An 11399-nucleotide genomic window follows, 5' to 3' on the forward strand; every position below is an offset into this window, starting at 1 on the left:
ACTATGGAAGTAGATTGCCCCATCTTCCTTCCAAGGAGTGGCTGGTGGGTTTATGTATATGTGTATGTGTATATATATATAAATACACACACACACACACACACATATTATATGTACTTTTTTTCCTTACAGACTTGACACCAGCTACTTGGGCCCCAACCCTATAAGGGCTAAACAGATGGCTTTGCCAGTATTTTAGGCCGGATTCTATAGAGAAGCAAATCCAGTGAAGCAAATATGGAGAGATTTATTTCAAGGAAATGGCTCACACAGTTGTGGAGGTTGGCAAGTCCCAAATCCATGGTCAGGCATCAGGCTGAAGGCTTCTCCTGACTCACAGGGTTGCAGGAGCTGAAAAACCAAAAATCAGCTGGTCAGATGGCTGGCTCACATCCAAGAACCGGAGGTCAGAGGATAATGTGTTGGATGCAGGATTGAGAGAGCATGTTTTGCCCAGATATCCATATATATTGGATATAGGTCACACTCCCAAGGAAGCTGACGGGCTTTCAATTGATAGACTTTTCAACTGATTTGGGTGCTCACATCAGATCACAAAATGGAGGATATTGTATTACGTTATAGAAGAGCAGTGAGTCCAGTGTCTGCTAAACCACTGAGAATCATAGCCTACCCAAGTTGATATATAACATTAACCATCATAGCCAGGTTATTCTCAAGCATCACATCCTTTATGGAATAGATAGAGGGTCTTACCTTAGCCTGGGCCAGGGACCCTCCCTGCCCCTACTTTGCCCTTCTTGGCCTCAGAGTTCCTTATCCCTTCCTTTCCTTCCTGTGGGCCTTTTTAAAATTCCAGCCAAGTCTGGGCTGCTTCCCCATTAGCCTTCCTAAAGTTCCATCCTGTTTTGAGTGACTTTTTTAATAATAAACTTCCCAGAACATCCTGACTCAGAAGAACATGTTTCTCTCTTGTCTCTATCATTGCTTGCAGCTGTTAGAAGAGACAGGGCGATTTGTCTTTATAGAAAGATTTGGATACTCTGCTGGGAGAGGAAATGAGCATCCTGGAACTGTGTGCCCTTTGGTGTGGAGAGCTGGGTTCTGAGGCCTCTCACCCGTGTCTCCCTGGGCTGCGCCTCACTGCCAGCCACCATTTGTCAAATCTGGTCTTGACTCAGCTGTTGACTTGAGCACTGGGTGCGGATCCTCCCCGTGGTCAAATCTGAGAGATTCCAAAGTATACAGGATAGGCGTGGATTTGTATAGACAGTGTAATAAATGTTTCTCTGCAGACCTACTGTGTGTCTAATACTCTTGCTTGCTTTTTTTTTAAAAAAAAATATAGTGTTCAGCAACTCTGGGAGGTGATATTATGGATTGAATTGTGTCCGTAAGAAAGGTGTTGGAATCCTTACCCCTGTACCTATGGATGTAATCTTGGTTGGGAATAGGGTTTTCTTTGCTATGTTAAGGAGTCCCCATCAGTATAAATTGTGTCCTAAACCTAATGACTTCTGAGATATGAAAAGAGCAGATTAGACACAGACACGAACCAGGAGACACACGCACATGGGAATTGCCAAGGAATGAAGAACGGCCTGGCTGTGGAATCTGAAAGAGACAAAGAGAGTTCTTCTAGAGCCACACCCTGAATTAGGACTTCTAGCCTCAAGTTCTGTTACCTAGTACCGCTCTAATAGGACATACACCACAAATGGGATGGCCTTATCAAACAGGAGTTTATTCTCTTACAGTAAGTCCAAGTTCAAAGTGCCAGCCTCCAGGGGCTGAATGGAAGCCCCTCAACCTTGGGCTTCAGTTCAGCCTCTTGCTCCCAGGCCACTGGAGCTAGGGGCATCTCTTCACTCAGACAGCTACTGGTTGCTGAGACTGACAAGCCCAAGGTTGACAAGTAAAAAAGGTATAGTCCTGATGTTACCAAACCACACAGGAGGCCATTAACTGAAGTCCTAAGGTCAGCAGAGCATAGCAGGCTGCTGAACAACGACATGGCTACATGCAGGGTTCAAGTGTGCCGTAAGCTAGAGACCATTCCCAAAGCTGCTGCTTATTATCTATGGGAAGCAGACCACATCCCTAAGGGAGCTACTCAGCTGCTTATGGTAGATCCCACCATGGAGTTGATTTCCAGTCTCATCATGGGAAATAACTACCACCGGCTGCCCAGCCACACAACTAGGCCCAGCCACGCTGACATACAACTTTAACTACCACACCTCATGAACTATAAGAAAATATTTTCTGTTCTTTAAAGCCATCTGCTTGTGATATTTCTGTTGCATCAGCACTAGCTAGCTAAGACAGGTAGATATCCCCTCATTCTTACAGGTGAAGGTGCTGGGCTTTACAGAGGATGAGGAACTAGCTCTAGGACTTTGGCAAAGCTCAGACCAGAATCCAAGCAAAACCAAATCCACTGTTCTTGAGTGAATTCTAACTCATAGCAACCCTATAGATCAGAGTAGAATTGCCCCGTAAGATTTCCAAGGCTGTAAATCTTTATGGAGTAGACCGCCACATCTTTTTTCCCACAGAGTAGCTAGCTGGTATGTTGAAACTTTCAACCTCTTGGTTAGCAGCTGAGCTCTTTAACCACTGTGCTACCAGGGCTGTTATTCACTATCTTTTATATAAGGAGACTCAGAGGTACAATAGTTAAACGCTTGGCTGCTAAACCCAAAGTGAGCAGTTTGACACCTCCCTCCCCCACCAGAGCCTCTGCTGGAGCCCTGGCGATTTGCTCCCAGAAAGACTACGGCCTAGGAAACCCTGTGGGGCAGTTCTGCTCTGTTACATGGGGTCGCCATGAGTTGGAATTGACTTAATGGGATCTAACAACGACAGTTTTCTCTTTTTTTAACTTTTATATGTAATTTGGATAGAAGTTTATAGTGCAAATTGCTTTGTCATTCAACAATTCATACATGTTTTGTGACGTTGAACGCAGTCCCCAGTGTAGCAGCTCTCTTCCCACTTCCTCCCCATGTTTCCCATTCCCATCCACCCTTCTTTCCTATCCCTTTCTGCCTTCTGAGCTTTACCCCTGGGCACATGCTGCCCTTTTAGTTTCATGTTGTTGGTTGTTCTAGCAAATGCATACCTTTCTTGTGTTTTTGCTCACCTTAAAGTCCTGTCTGCTGTTTGCCTGAAAGTTGAGCCATGGGGGTGAGTTCATTCCAGGCTTGAAGAGTGTCTCTAAGGGCCACGGTCTTGGGGGTTCCAAAAGTCTCTATTAGGCCCAGTAAGCCTGGTCACTTTTCTGATTTTGAGGGCTTGTTGTGTTTGTGACTTTTTTTTCCCTTTTGTGATTTGGGTGAAAGTTTACAGAGCAAATTCATTTTGCATTCAACAGTTCATACACGTTTTGTTTCCTGATATTGATTGCAATTCCCACAATGTAACAGCTCTCTTTCCCCTTCCTCCCTGGGGTTAGCTTTTCCCTGTGTCCTTCTTTCCTATGTATTCCTGCCCTCTGAGCTGTCTCCCTGTGCCAATGCTGCCCTTCTCATCTCCTGTGGCTGGTTGTTCTAAAGAGTGTACCTACCTGGTGTAAATGTTCACCTTGTAGGCCTATCTGTTGTTTGGCTGGAAGCCATGAGAGTGAGTTCAATTCCAGGCCCAAAGGTGACTAGAGGCCATAGTCTTGGGGGTTTTACCAGTCTGTCGGGCCAGTAAGCCTGGCCCTTTTCATGATTTTGAGTCTTTTCCCACATTTTTTCCCACTCTCTCCGGGACCTCCTATTATGATCTCTTTCAGAGGGGTCAGTAGTAGCAGCCAGGCATGATCTAGTTCTTCTGGCCTCAGGGTCATGGAAGCTGGGGTTCACGTGGTCCTTTAGTCCTTTGGACTAATTGTTTCCTTAAATTTTTTATTTTCTTCACTCATTTTTGCTTTCAATGAAGAGAGATCAAGAGGTGCACCTTAGATGGCCACTCAGAAGCTTTTAAGACTCCAGTCGCTATTCATCAAAGTAGGACGTAAAACATTTTCTTTGTGGACTATGTTATTCTAATTGACCTTAGTGTCTCCCATGACCATGGTCCTGAGTCCCCACCACCAGCTACTCATTCCCTCAAGGTGTTTGGCTGTGACTATGTTTTCATAATTTTGCCCCGTTTGCTCTACTATATTCATGGATATATTTGCAGCACATATAAACACATATATAAAAATATCCTCTGTCAAACCTATGTATATTTGTGGGTGTAGTCCCAGTCGCCTTCCCACCCTTGTTCAGCTTGAGTGTCTATGTATCCACTCATAGATTATTGTTGTTACCGTTATTGCAGGTTTGTGCACTAATAGTGTTCACCTCTGTTGCCTTTAACTCTTGTACTCCTCCCTGTCTTCCTCTGCCTCGATCATTTACGCTCACCTCCCGATTGTGCATTGCCTTTCCCTTCTCCCAAGTTAATACCCATCTACCTTCCAGTTAGTGATTTACCCTCCCTTCCCCTTCTACCCCCGGTATCCTTCAAAGAATGTTTCTTTCTGCATGTGTAAACCTTTTCTTGACGTTTTGCATTAGTGCTCTCATATAATATTTGGCCTTTTGTGAGTGACTAATTTCACTTAGCATAATGTCTTCTAGGTTTATCCATGTTATGAGGTGTTTCGAAGATGCATCATTATTCTTTACTATTGCATAGTATTCCATTGCAATACATCTTTTATATGCTAAATACTGCAGAGCGAAAAATGCATAAGAAACAGTCTCTGCTCTTGAGGAGCTCACAGTCTGATGGAAGAAAGAATTGGAAGCAGATCTCGTGCACAGAAATACACACTGATCCAGGCAGGTACTGAGTACAAGGCAGGCTTGGTGGTGGGAGTGGAGGTGAGGGTGCTGCTCTCTGAGGTGTGGGGAGAGTCAGGGATGGGCCTACTTCACTGGTATATAGGTTAGGACGAACACACAAAATTAGGAAGGTCAGGACTGAATAAAGGTAGAAGCCGAGACTGGCCCCTGGGGAGGGTGGAAAGCTCTGGCCTGCCCTCCTTGGCCTTGGAGCTAGCCTTGGGTGGGCCATGTGTTGTTGTTGTTGTTGTCAGCTGCCCTCAGGTCACCCCATCTCATGCCAACCCCATCCACAAAATGCTGCCTGCTCTTGCACCATCTCCAATGATCAGACATTAGATTAGACTGATTAGACAGTGTTCCATTGTGATCCATAGGGGCTTCCTTCACTGATTTTCAGAATCAGAATTGTCCACCACAGTCTGGAAGCTCTGCTGAAACCTAGTCAGCATCGTAGCCACACACAAGCCTGCACTGACGGACGGGTGGTGGCTGCCCATGAGGTCACTGGCCAGGAATCAAACCCTGGTCTCCTGAACAGGTCCACCAGTGCTTCATGAGGAAAGACTAGAGCTTGGGTTTCCTTTCTAACAAACATGAGGGGACACAGGAAGTGGACAGATAAACCAGCCCTTCCCTGGGAGTCCTTCCCACCCAGATCCTGAACATTAGCAGGTTGTTGTTGTTGTTATGTGCTGTCAAGTCAGACCCGACTCACAGCGACCCCCCTTGGGTTTTTCAGGCAGTATCACTACGGAAGTAGATTGCCCAACCTTCCTTCCAAGGAGTGGCTGGTGGGTTTGAACTGCCAGCCTTCTGGTTAGAAGTCAAGTGCCTTAGGCACGACGCTACCAGAGCTCCCTGTTAGCAGGTAGTGTAGCCAGATAACAGTGGTTTTGCACAACACACCCTACATGCTGCCACCTTGGGAAACAGTAAACTGATTCCAACACTGCTGTGTGAAGCAAAACTCAACTCTGCTTTTTTTTTTTTTTTTTTTTTAAGAAATGGCTTTTAGAGTCTTTAGCACACTCTTCTGAATATTCTCAGTAAAGGGGGTGGACAAAGAAAAAGAAAAGAGAGAATTAGAAGGAAATACACCATGATGTTGACCTCAGTCAAAATCTTGGTTCATGAGAGTACAGGTCATTGACATTTTTTTCTTTTTACATATCTGTAGTTTTTAATTTACCAAAACATTTTTAAAATTAACAACAAAAATTAAAGAAAAATGGTATAGCATAATGGTTAATAGTTTGGATTTTGGAGTTGGACAGCCTCCAAACTGTTTAGCTTTAGGAAAGTTATTTCATTTTTCTGAGACTAAGTTTCCTCATCTGTAAAATGAAATGAAGTGCCCATCCCCCCATAGAATTGTTGTGAGAATTAAATGAAGAAATGAAGTATTAAGAGCCCAGTGTTTGACCCTCAAGGAGCCTTGGTGGTGTAGTGGTTAAAAGTGGTAGACTGCTAACCAAAAAGTCAGCTGTTTGAACCCACCAGCTGCTCACAGGGAAAATATGTGGCCATCTGCTTCCGTAGAAATTTACAGCCTTGGAAACCCTATGAGGCAGTTCTGCTCTGTCCTATAGGGTCACTATGAGTTGGAATTGACTTGATGGCAGTGGGTTTGGTTGTGGTTTGGCTTGACCCTTAGTAAGCTCTTGCTAAATTTCTGCTGTTACTTTTGTTAAGGGTAACAAATTTTTGTCCTTTGAAGATGGATTTGATTTTTGCAAATAGGCAACAGTCTTTTACAACCAATTCCATCATGCATTTAACAATTATTTCTTGATCGCTTACTGTGTGCTCCACTACTTATGTTCTAACTCGAATTACAAAACCAAAAGGGATGAACATGCTCAGCATTTCTCAAGCTGAAAGAACTGAAGAAAAAATTCAAGCCTTGAACTGCAGTACTGAAAAATTCTATGGGCAAAATATTGAACAACACAGGAAGCATCAACAGAAGATAAAAGGAATATACAGAGTCACTGTACCAAAAAGAGTTGGTCAATGTTCAGCCATTTCAGGAGGTAACATATGATTAAGAACCAATGGTATTGAAGGAAGAAGTCCAAGCTGCTGTGCTGAACAAGCTCCAGGAAATGACAGCATACAATTGAGATGTTTCAACAAATGGATGCAATGCTGGAAGCACTCACTCATCTATGCCAAAAAACTTGGAAGATCTTTTCTCTGCCATCATGCTGAGTATGGCCAGTTGCCATCCAGCCTCAATATGTCTTCTCATTAAGACTTTCAGGATCAAGAGATTCCTGATCAAGAAACAAAAACAGAATATTTAAATGAAAACTGGTAATATAATCAGGTACGATTCCAAGAGGAGAAACTGAAGAAGCAGCAAGCTGGGTCTGTGAGGAGTCACACATGTGATGGCACACACATATATCACTAGCATTCTACCATGTCAAGTTCACAAACACTCTATCATATCAAGTTTGAAATTTCACCATGGTCTAATCAGTTGAACATGTATTGGGAAATTTCTGGTTTCTCCCTTTGTGTTCATGCTTCCACATTAAGAGATGAATAACTAATAAATATGTGAGAACTTTGGTTTAAAAAAAAGAAAGAAATTTGGAAGACAGGTACTGATACAACCAACTGGAAGAGATCCATATTTATGCCCATTTCAAAGAAAGGTGATCCAACAGAATGCAGAAATTATTGAAGAATATCATTAATATCATACACAAGTAAAAGTTTGCTAAAGATAATTCAAAAATAGTTGCATAGTACATCAACAAGGAACTGCCAGAAATTCAAGCCAGATTCAGAAGAGGACATGAAACAAAGGATATCATTGCTGATGTCAGATGGATCTTGGCTGAAAGCAGAGAGTACCAGAAAGATGTTTACCTGTGTTCTATTGACTGTGTAAAGGCATTCTAACTGTGTGGGTCATAACAAATTATAGATAACATTGTGAAGAATGGGAATTCCAGAATACGTCATTGTGCTCATGAGGAACCTATACATGACCAAGAGGCAATCATTCAGACAGAATAAGGGGATACTGCATGGTTTAAAATCAGGAAAGTGTGTGTTAGGGTTGTATCCTTTTACCATATTTATTCAATTTGTATGCTGAGCAAATAATCCATGAAGATGGACTATGTGAAGAATGCGGCATCAGGATTGGAGGAAGACTACCATATTTTTACACAAATAACATGAATATTATATGGTTTTCTACAAATGGTGTAACACCATCTCATGTAAATAGTTCCTTATGTACATGTGTGTGTTTTATATGTGTGCACGTTCTTTATGTGGTGTGTTATATGTGAAAGTATTATAATTAACAACCTGTGATATGCTGATGACATAACCTTGCTTGCCAAAAGTGAAGAGGATTTGAAGCACTTACTATGAAGATCAAAGACTATAGCCTTTAGTATGGATTACACCTCAACATAAAGGAAACAAAAATCCTCACAATGGGACCAATAAGCAACATCGTGATAAAACAAGAAAAGATTAAAGTTGTCAAGGATTTCATTTTACTTGGATCTGCAATGCCCATGAAAACAGTCAAGAAATCAAACGGCATATTCCATTGGGCAAAGCTGCTGCATAAGACCTCTTTACAGTGTTCAAAAGCATAGATGTCACTTTGAGGACCTAAGCCTTGGTATTTTCAGTAGCCTCATATGCATGTGAGAGCTGGACAATGAACAAGGAAGACTGAAGAAGATTTGATGCATTTGAATTACGGTGTTGGCCAAGAATACTGTGGAGTACCAGAAGAATAAATAAATCTGTCTTGGAGGAAGTGCAGCCAGAATGCTTAAAAGGAAGGATGATATGACATCATCTCATGTATTTTAGGCACGTTATCTGGAGGGACCAGTTCCTGGACTAGAGGGCCATCAAAACAGAGGAAGACCCTTAATGAGGTGGGTTGACATAGCGGCTGCCACAGTGGGCTCAAACACAGCAACAATTGTGCAGATGGCACAGGACTGGGCGGTGTTTTGTTCTATTGTACATAGGTTGCTATGAGTTGGAACCAACTTGATGGCAATTAACAACTGCTGTGTTTTGGGGCTGGGACCTGTCATTGAGGACACAGCAGTGAGTAAGACACAATATCACTACTCTTATGGAGCTTTTAGTCTCTCTGGGGGAAACCAAGGATTTCCTGGATAGTGTGAATAGTTAACAACGTCAGATGCTAACCTAAAGGATAGAGGTTCAAGTCCGCCCAGAGGCACCTTGGAAGAAAGGCCTGGCAATCTACTCCAAAACTCAGCCGATGGAAACTCTAAGGAGCACCATTCTATTCTGACACACATGGAGTCGCCGTCAGTTAGAGGTGACTGGGTGGTGGTGGTGGGGACAGCAACAAGATCTAAATGATTATAATAATAGTTCATGGTCAGTGTCATCAAAGGGAAAGAAGGCACCCTGGGAGCAAATAGCAGGAGGAGCTGAGCTGCCAAAGGGTGAAAAGCGTTATCCACTTAGGCAGTGGGATCTGGGGAGGAGTTAAAAAATGAGGGCCGAAGAACTGGAGGGTGCCTCTACCACTACCAACCACTCTGACCGGGATCAGAGCACAAGGTCTTGCAGAGTGGGAGGGGGAAAAAATGTAGAACAAAATTCAAAATCATAAAAACGACTAGAAGAGTGGGTCTGATAGAGACTAGTAGAACCCTTGAGTCTACGGCCCTTAGACATCCTTCAAGCCTGGAACTGAACCCACCCCCAGGGATCAATTTTCAGCCAAACAATAGAAAGCCTTGTAAAATGAACAATAACATCCATGAGGAATATACTTCTCAGAACAATCAACTGTATGAGACCAAGAGGGCAATATTTGCTCAAAAAACAAAGCTCAGAAGGCAGGAAGGGGAAGGAAAGAAGGATGAATGGAAATGGGGGCTCCAAGGAGGAACTGGTGAGAGCACTGTTACTGAAAGGACTGCAGCCATTGTTATGAGATAAAACGTGCACACATTGTTGAGAGGAAAATTAATACGCTCTGTAAACTTTCACCCAAATGACAATAGAAAGTTCAAAACAAAAAAGAGGGCCAATTAAAGAACTAAGCCCTGTGTTCCTGGAACAGGAAACAATTCCTGTTCATGAAAACAGGCCGAGGAAGGCAACTCCCAAAGAAGAATTCTAGGACTTATTTGAGCAGTGTCCACTGTGAAAAACAACATCCTTTAGGCTAAGAGGAGCAGGGGTGCTTGTTTAAAGCGGTTGATCTTGGCAGCTGCACTGTTCCGAGACTCTGTGTTTTCAGAGCAGCACGAGCACCACTGTTCGAGCTCTCTGTGTTTGCAGGACCCCAAAGCAGAGCCTCCAATTCCTGTGGAAATAAACAGAAGCATATATGTGTCTGCTGCTTTTGCCAGATGCTGCTGCTAATTGCTCATGTAACCTAGGCGATTCTTCAGGATTTTGGAAGGAAGGAGGGTGCAGTTATAACTGACAGAGAGTCCAGGGGTGCCTTTGGGTGCTTGTGTCAGAAATGAAGCCAGAAAAACAGTGTTCAAAAATAAATAAAATGGAATGGTGTGATATTTTGTATATAATTATATGGGTATGGGAACTGGCATGGAAGGGACGTCCAGTCTGCTAATAGAGTTTTTTTTTTTTTTAGGAGCTCTGGTAGCATAGTGCCTAAGGCACTTCACTGCTAACCAGAAGGCTGGCGGTTCAAACCCACCAGCCACTCCTCAAAAGGAAGATGGGGCAATCTACTTCCGTAGTGATACTGCCTCGGAAACCCAAGGAGGGGTCACTATGAGTTGGGTCCGACTCAACAGCACATAACAACAACAATACAGTTTTTTTATAGGGATGAGAAGGGGGAGATAAAAGGAAAAACAATCCTATGGCTAAATGCAGCAGGAGTGGTGGGAATGGCGTAATGGTTGTATCAGTTACCTATTTCTGCATAAAAAATTACCTCAAACCAAGCAGCTTAAGACAACAAATGTTTATTATGTCCCATTTTCTGTGGGTCAGGAATCTGGGCTAAGTGGTATCCTTGGCTCAAGGTCTCTCACAAGGCAACAGTCAAGGTGGCAGCTGGGACTGTGGTCTCATCTGAATGCTCGACTATGGGAACATTCCCCCTCCAAGCTTCCCCACGTGGCTGTTGCAGCATTCAGTTCCATGGGCTGTAGCTGTTGATTCAGTTCCTTGCTACATGGGCCTCTGCACAGGGAAGCTTACAACAGGGTAGCAGACAAGCAAGGGAGCAAGAGGGGACAAGTGGGAGAGAGGCCAGAGTCCTGTTGCAACTCATCACAAAAGGGACATCCCATCTCGCCTAAGTCTGTTCATTAGAAGCAAGTCTGTAGGTCCAGCCCACATTCAAGGGTACAATACAGCAAATGGGCACTCGGAAGATATAAAAACTGAAAACACACACAGACAAGAAAAAAGTAGGCAAGGGTGGTGGGAGGGTTAGAGGAAGCAGGCCTGGCTAGCCCTGTCCAGGAGTTGACTTTATTCCAAAGGTACTAGGCAGCTAGCTATCAGTTTCATGTATAAAGTGACATAGTCAGCTTTGGAACTTAGTTTGTTAAATTAAGAAATAGTAGAGAGATGAAGAAAAGTGTCAGAAGAAAC

The sequence above is a fragment of the Orycteropus afer genome, unplaced genomic scaffold (assembly GCF_000298275.1).
Source record: "Orycteropus afer afer isolate SDZICR_OR568_19922 unplaced genomic scaffold, OryAfe1.0 scaffold00031, whole genome shotgun sequence".
Classification (NCBI taxonomy): domain Eukaryota; kingdom Metazoa; phylum Chordata; class Mammalia; order Tubulidentata; family Orycteropodidae; genus Orycteropus; species Orycteropus afer.